The sequence below is a fragment of the Oryx dammah genome, unplaced genomic scaffold (assembly GCF_014754425.2).
Source record: "Oryx dammah isolate SB20612 unplaced genomic scaffold, SCBI_Odam_1.1 HiC_scaffold_16, whole genome shotgun sequence".
NCBI lineage: Eukaryota > Metazoa > Chordata > Mammalia > Artiodactyla > Bovidae > Oryx > Oryx dammah.
In genome coordinates, this window is record NW_024070200.1 from 3,048,982 (window position 1) to 3,057,160 (window position 8,179).

At 54.7% G+C, this 8,179-nt stretch overlaps 1 protein-coding gene across 1 annotated transcript in view; it reads left to right on the plus strand.

Annotated features, from left to right (window-relative positions):
* The first annotated feature begins 234 nt into the window (after positions 1–234).
* Positions 235–8,179, plus strand: part of LOC120875174 — a 15,155-nt gene continuing 7,210 nt past the window's right edge. The window contains exons 1-3 of the mRNA XM_040256900.1: positions 235–382; positions 1,916–2,059; positions 3,491–3,596. The gene's annotated coding sequence lies outside the window, so the exon portion shown is untranslated. The remainder of the gene's footprint in view (positions 383–1,915; positions 2,060–3,490; positions 3,597–8,179) is intronic.

Genomic DNA, 8,179 nt, shown 5'->3' on the forward strand with positions numbered 1-8,179 from the left:
AGAAGTCAGAGCCCTCGGTGGTTGGGAGGGAGGGGTCTCGGTAACTTTCCGCATCCGGAAGGAGAGGTGGGGGCAGGCGCGGTTTTTAGGTCTGGATGCCGCCGGCAGGGAACGTGGGGTTACGTCACTCAAGGTTTTGCCGCAACATTGTGTCCGCGAGTGGAGCCGGGATGGGGGAGCCTAGCGCAGCGGGTTCACAGGAGCTTCGCAAAGGGGCCGCGAGGTCGAACCGCCGGATCGCTGGGGGCGCGGGCGGGTGGAGAGCCGCAGGATGCGTTGTCATGGAGATGCCTGTGACGTCACACCGGTCGGGCCGCAAGACCTTCCTTCTCGACCCAGGGGATGGTCACACTGGGAACAAAATGGACATGCCGTTCAGAAGGTAGGCCTTCAGTGACAGTGCTGTGCCCTGCGACGCCAGCTGCTCTGAATAAACAGCACCCCGGCGCCAGCCTCACCTGAGCAAGGGTCCCCCCGGCCCCCCCTTGAGTAAACAACGCGCCGCCTCGGAGTCACCCTTGGGAGCCAGTTCCTCGCTGCTCCTGGAGGCCGCACGGGGCGCTGCGGGGCTCGGCGTGTGGGCGCAGGTGTGCGGCCACGGGCGCCTCCAGGCGCTCCCGCCCCGCATGGGGCGCCTTTCCCCGCACCTGCCGCCTGCGCACGGGGCCATTAAAGCCGCGCCGGCCGCGTTAGGTCGCGGGGGGCCCTCAAGAGGCCCCAGCGGCCAGGAGGGACCGAGCCGGCAGAGCCCAGACCCTGCGGGGGCTCCCTGCCCCGTGGGGGGAGGACCGCCAGCCCCGGGGAGGGTGGGCCCTGCCTTGTGGGAGTGAAGAGACCCTCCCCTCGTGGTGGGGGCCCCTGACTCCCGGGCGTGAAGAAGCCCCCCAGCGAGGGTGGGCGGCTCCTCACCCTGCCCAGCCAGCCCTTTGGGGGCATCTCGGGTATGAGGTAGTTCCTCCTCCCCGGGACTGGGGTCCCTGCCTCGGAGACAGTCCCCTCTCTTTCCCCCTTAACGAGGAATATCTGTGGAAGCGACGTGGAAGCCGCTCGTGTCCCACTCTTTCGGTCCCATGGACTATACCATCCATGAATTCTCCAGGCCAGAACACTGGAGCGGGTAGCCCTTCCCTTCTCCAGGGGATCTTCCCGACCCGGGGATCGGACCCAGATCTCCCGCATTGCGGGTGGATTCTTTACCAGCTGAGCCACAGGGAAGCCCAAGAATACTGGAGTGGGGAGCCTTTCCCTTCTCCAGCAGATCTTCCTGACCCAGGAATCCAACCCGGGTCTCCTGCCTTGCAAGGGGATCCTGTTCCAACTGAGCTATGCTGTCCTCCCCGCAACCCCCCTGCCCAGGGCTGGTGAGGGCTGAGGCGCCACCATGTCCTCAGGTCGCGAAGGGGCACCTGCAGCTCCCTGCCAAGGTGGGCGGCCTGGGCCAGCCCTGAGCAGGTGCGAGTGGGAGGGTGACCTTGGGCTGGCACCGCTCCCTCCTGGGACCTCTAGCAGCCTGGAGGTTCCCCTGCCCCAGACTCACAGGAGAAGTCTAAGACACCTAGGAATTTACCTGAAGCAGGAGATCTGGGGTCCATCCCGGGGTTGGGAAGGTCTGATGGAGGAAGAAATGGCAATGTAGTGCTCTTGCCTGGGAAGTCCCATGAATAGAGGAGCACGGCGGGCTACAATCCATGGGGTTCGCCAAGACTGACTATACAGCAACATGGCTTAGTGACTAAACAACAACAAAATTAATGTCTGCATGTAAAACTGCACAGCATTTTTTCAGAATGAAATATTATTCTAACCTGTAGTTTCCCCGAGACAAACTGATTTATAAGAAGGAAACCTCAGATGGTCTCTGGCTTTTTTGTGGGTTCCTTCAGCCTGAACGGGAATGCTTTTATTTTGGGTGCAGAACTGGGTGACCTTGATGGATTCTGAGAGGAGCCTGGGAGCTCTGGAGAGGCTGACCTACACACACAAGTTACCATGAAATGTGGCTGCCTCTGAGACCGCTTCTCCCTTCGCAGCTTGCTCAACACTATCTTGAAGTGGAACTGTAAGTTTTGATCTGTTTTTCAGACAGAAGATTGCAAAATGAAAAAAAAAATCCACTGTCATTTTAAAAAACTTTATCTGAGAATAATAGTACCCAAAAGTGTCTGGTCAAAATAATACCAAGTATGGTATGAAGGGGTTCATCTTAAAAGTTAATGCTGGAGGGCTTCCCTGGTGGCCCAGTGGTAAAGAACCCAGCTGTCAGTGCAGGAGACGCAGGTTCAATCCCTGCTCTGGGAAGATTCCACATGCTGCTAAACAACTGAGCCCCTGAGCCACAACTACTGAGCCTTTGCTCTAGAGTCCGGAAGCTGCAACTACCGAAGCCCGAACACCCTAGAACCTGCTTCACAAGAGAAGCCAGCTCAATGAGAAGCCCGTCTACCACAGCTAGAGAGCAGCCTCTGCTCGCTGCAGCTAGAGAAAAGCCTGAGGAGCAACGAAGACCCAGCACACCCGTAAATAAATAAATATGTATTTAAACAGTTAACACTAGAGAAAAAAACAGAAGAAACTTCCCTGTAGTTTGTGCATGAAAATACAGGTCTTACTGTCCCCTGCCTCTTCCCAAGAACCTGACCGAATATACTAGGCAGAATGTAATTCTTTGGGGTGTGCATTCTTCCTTTCTTTTTTTTTAAGCCAGGGATCAAACCCATGCCTCCTGTAGTGGAAGCGAGGAGTCTGGAACCACTGGACTGCCAGGGAAGTCCCAGAGGGTTCCAGGAGGTGCAGGGGGTAATGTTCAGCCTTCTGGCCTCCCGTTAGCTTGTTACACTTGAATAGTATTTCCTGAGCACCTGCTCTGGTGCAGTGGATGGGAGTTGAGCTTGTGAAGGTGTTCTTGGAAGATGTAGACATCCAGGATCGTTTCTTGTCAGTGTGTGTGTGTGTGTGCAGGAGTTTATCTTTAGAAATTTGACCTTCAAAGACTTCTTGATCTCTCAGATTCCCAGTCCAGGAAAGGTGTTCAGATATTCGAAGCTTGACCCAGATCTTGGTTTCACGTGGGCAGAGGCATGAAGACCCAGCACCCTGTGGAACGACAGGCCGTTTCCGTGCTGCCTTAGAAACCGCTTTTGGGGGAAAGAGGAGCTTGGGACATCTTTCAGGGCAAATTTTATTGCAAGGAAAAGATGCCTGCTTTGAACTGCTGGTTAGTTTTTGAATATTGTTAAGGGAGAGCTTTTTGAGTGTGTTTTTCCTTTAAAGCAGAAATGAAAAATTGAGTAAAGCACGGAGGCCAAGTTAGAGATGCCCCGTTCTGCATCCCAGACCCCTTCGTCCCCAGCGTGCCTCGTCCGTGGGGCCCTGCGGAGGCTGGGGGCAAGGAGGGTCATGGTCTTCTCCCCTTCTTGGCGGATCTTGAGAGTAGACTTGCTCAGGTCCTCTTTGGCCAAGGACCACTTTGCCTCTCTATTCTCTCCTTCAGACCAGCATCGCTCCCTCCCAATCCTCTGCTCTCAGAAGCCGGCCCTCTGGACTTTGCCTCCACCTTCTCTCTGCAGCCTCTGCTCCTGGTTGCTCCCGGACTCCAGGTAGGAACCTTCACAGGGGGCTCCAGTTCAGAGGCTGGCCTGTTCCCCAGGGCGCTCCTCCTGGCGTAGGGGGCTGGGGCAGGTCCGGGCAGGGAGGAGAAGGGAGCCTGCTAACCTGAGCTGCAGATAGGAGGCCACTCCAGTCTCTTTGGACTGTTTGGGAAGGCCCCTTTCCCCTGTTTCTGCCTAGTTAACAGGCATTTTAAAAATTATGTCTGTGCTGGGGCTTCATTGCTGCCAATGGGCTTTCTCTGGTTTTGCTGAGCAGGGGCTTCTCTTGAGCTGTGGCCTGTGGGCACTCATTGCAGTGGGTGTCTTGTGGGGCACGGGCTCTGGTGGACGGGCTTTAGTCGTTATGGCATGACGGCTTTGTTGCCCCAAGGCATGTGGGATCGTATTCCCACGTGTCCCCCGCATTGGCATTCAGATTCTTTACCACTGGGCCACAAGGGACATCTCAGCAGGTGTTTTCTTTAAAACTGAAGTATAGTTGATTTATGGGCTTTGCAGGTGGTGTTAGTGATAAAGAACCCACCTGCCAATGCAGGAGACATAAGAAACCTGGGTTCGATCCCTGGGTTGGGAAGAGCCCCTGGAGGAGGGTATGGCAACCCACTCCAGTATTCTTGCCTGGAGAATCCCCACGGACAGAGGAGTCTGGCAGGCTACAGTCCCTGAGGTTGCAAAGAGTTGGACATGACTGAAGTGACTGAGCATGAAGGCATATCTTATATTTCTTGGGGGTTCTCAGTCCCTTTGCTGGATCTCCAGGTTCGGAAACCTGTTGTCGGCCCTAGAACTTGCAAAAGTGTGAGAACTTCTTTGGCATAAATATTCTCCAATTTGTGGGTGGTCTGCTCGGCGGCTCTACGGTGGGGCCAATGGCGACCTCCTCTGAGAGAACTCATGCGCCATGCCGCGTGTCCCAGGGCTGCTGCAGCCAAAGCCTCTCTCCCCGCGGCAGACCGCTGCCGACCTGTACCTCCACAGGAGTCCCCAAACGCTCACAGGCAGGGCTGGCTCAGTCTCTTGTGGGGTCACTGCTCCTGTCCCTGGGTCCGGTGCACACAAGGGTTTTGCTTTCAGCCTCTAAGCGTCTCTGGTGGGTAGGAAGTTTGACTCTAAACACAATTTTGCCCCTCCTACCATCTTGAAAAACATCTACTTTTGCTTCATTGACTATGTCAAAGCCTTTGACTGTGTGGATCACAGCAAACTGTGGAAAATTCTTCAAGAGATGGGAATACCAGACCACCTTACCTGCTTCCTGAGAAACCTGTATGCAGGTCAAGAAGAAACAGAACTGGAATAGACATGGAACAACAGAATGGATCCAAATTGGGAAAGGAGTACGTCAAAGCTATATGTTGTCACCCTGCTTATTTAACTTATATGCAGAGTACATCATGCGAAATGCCAGGCTGGATGAATCACAAACTGGAAAGATGATATCCAGGAGAAATATCAACAACCTTAGATATGTGGATGATACCACTCTAATGACAGAAAGTGAAGAAGAACTAAAGAGCCTCTTTATGAGGGGTGAAAGAGGAGAGTGAAAAAGCCAGCTTGAAACTCAACATTCGAAAAACTAAGATCATGGCATCCAGTCCCATCACTCCATGGCAGATATAAGAGGAAAAAGTGGAAGCAGTGACAAATTTTAGTTTCTTGGGCTCCCAAATCACTGCAGATGGTGACTGCAGCCATAAAATTAAAAGACGCTTACTCCTTGGAAGGAAAGTTATGACCAACCTAGACAGCATACTCAAAAGCAGAGACATTACTTTGCCAACAAAGGTCCGTCTAGTCAAAGCTATGGTTTTTCCAGTGGTCATGTATGGATGTGAGAGTTGGACTATAAAGAAAGCTGAGCACCGAAGAATTGATGCTTTTGAACTGTGGTGTTGGAGAAGACTCTTGAGAGTCCCTTGGACTGCAAGGAGATCCAACCAGTCCATCCTAAAGGAAATCAGTCCTGAATATTCATTGGAAGGATGGATACTGAAGCTGAAACTCCAATACTTTGGCCACCTGATTCGAAGAACTGACTCATTGGAAAAGACCCTGATGCTGGGAAAGATTGAAGGCGGGAGAAGGGGATGACAGAGGATGAGCTGGTTGGATGGCATCACTGACGTGATGGACATGAGTTTGCACAAGCTCCTGGGAGAGGGTGATGGACAGGGAGGCCTGGCGTGCTGCAGTCTATGGGGTTGCAAAGGGGACACGACTGAACAACAACACTTGTTACATTCAAAACTCCTCATTTATCCCTCCCTCTTCCCCTTTGGGTAACCACAGTTTGTTTTCTGTGTCTTCTGAGTCTGTGGGTCTGTTTCTGTTTGTATATGAGTCGGGAGAAGCCACTTTATTTTTTTATTGGCCTGCTGTGTGGCTTGTGCAATCTTGGTTCCCCAACCAAGGATCGAACCTGAGCCCAGGCTTGGGGGACACAGCAGCAAAAAGCCCGGGTGAGTGTGAGCTGGTGGGAGGGACTGCAGAGTCTGGAGACAGACAAGGAGGGTACAGAGAAGGTTAGAGATGAGGGCCAGGGAGAGACGCGCAGCCTGTGTGTGAGCCAGAGAACGGGCAGTGAAGGCAGGGAAGATTAACACACAGGAGGTGAGGCGTCTCTACCAAGAACTGATGCTTTGGAACTGAGGTGCAGGAGACTCTCGAGAGCCCCTTGGAAGTAAGGAGATCCACCCAGTCCATCCTCAAGGAGATCAACTCTGAATGTTCACTGGAAGGACTGATGCTGAAGCTGAAGCTCCAATACTTTGGCCCCCTGATGAGAAGAGCTGACCCACTGGGAAAAACCTTCATGCTGGGAAAGATTGAGGGCAGAAAGAGAAGGGGGCAACAGAGGATGAGATGGTTAGATAGCATCACCAACTCAATGGAGATGAGTCTGAGCAAAGTCTGGGGAATAGTGGAGGAGAGGAGCCTGGTGTGCTGCCATCCAAGGGGTCAGACAGGACTTAGCACCTGAATAACACAGGAGATGGTGAAGGACAGGGAGGCTTGGCGCACAGAGTCGGACACGACCGAGTGACTGAACGGCAAGACAAGGTGGAAGGGAGGGGCCCGCCAGGTGCAGGTGGAGGGAGGCTGAGCTTTGGGGGTGGGAGGGGCCCGGCGGGCGCTACAGGAGAGCTGGGGGAGGCCTGGGTGCAGGGGCAGGGCTTGGACTTCCTCTGAAGCAGGGCATTGCTCTGGGCTGAGGACTGGGCAGGGCTCGGTGAGGGGTGGGGTGGGGTGGTGGTGAGGGGGCTGGAGGGGCTTGCGGGGTGGGTAGGCCAGTGAGGAGACGCAGAGAATGGCTGGGTCAGGGAAGTGGGGGCAGTGGCTGAATTCTGGCCTCATGGGAAGCACAATCCGTGTGGTTGGTCACTGAATGTGGGGGTTGGGAGAAAGGTTGGGAAGGCTGTTGTAGCTTCACCGAGCTGGGAGGACCCCAGTGGGGCCATTCTGGGGAAAGATCAGCTATTTGATCTTGGCTGAGTCAATTTGGAAGAACCTATTAGGGATCCGAGAGCGGGCTGGAGTGGTGCTGGAGTGGCCTGTGGGTGCGGCCTATGTGTGTGAGCACAGGTGTGTGTGTGTGTGCATGTATGCGCGTGCAGGCATAGGTGTGTGTAGCGGGCAGATGCCGGGTGGGCAGGGACACTCACAGGACTTGCAGGTGGCGACTGTGTGGCTCTCAGGACACAGGGCCACTTCTAACTCTTCCTCAGGAAGTATCTGGAGAGAAAGCCCTCGAACATCTCCTGGAGGGGGGCCACCCCGAGTTGTCAGCTGGGTTAGGTTGTGGTCTCTCGGCAGAGGCCCCGAACTGTTGGGGCGGGAAGAGGGGAGGGTGGCTGCCGAGAGGCCCCGGGAGAGCTGCTCGGCGGCTGCGATGGGCCTGGGGTCCTGGGGCAGAGTCCCCTTCTGTGCGGAGCGGGGAGGGCCAGGGCCTGCCCGAGGCGCTCTTTGACCTTGACTCGGAAGAAGGGTCCAGAAGGAGTGGCCAGGAAGGACTGCGGGGTTTGTGTAACCCGGTGGCTTCAACAATAATAGGTTTGGTTTCAAAGAATTCTCCGGTAGATCTGCATGACAAGCGCTTCTTCGTGTAAAACCTGTGAGGGCGTGCGGGGAGGGGTGAGGGGCGGGGAGGGGCCTGGGGCCTTAGGGATCTGTGTCTTTGCTCTGCTGGAGAAGCTGCTGGGCCGGGGAGTGGGGCGCTGGCCCTGAGACCCTGGGGACCTGGACATGCCCTCAGGGCATCCCCTGGTGACATATAGTGTGTGTGTCTCTGTGTGTGTGTCTCTGTATGTGTCTGTGTGTGTCTCTGTGTGTGTCTGTGTGTCTGTCTGTGTGTCTCTGTGTGTGTGTGTCTGTGTGTCTCCATGTGTGTGTCTGTGTGTCTGTGTGTGTGTCTCTGTGTGTGTCTCTGTGTCTCTGTGTGTGTGTCTCTGTGTGTGTCTGTGTGTGTGTCTCTGTGTGTCTGTGTGTCTGTGTTTCTGTGTGTCTGTGTGCCTCTGTGTGTGTCTGTGTCTGTGTGTCTCTGTGTGTCTCTGTGTGTGTCTGTGTGTCTC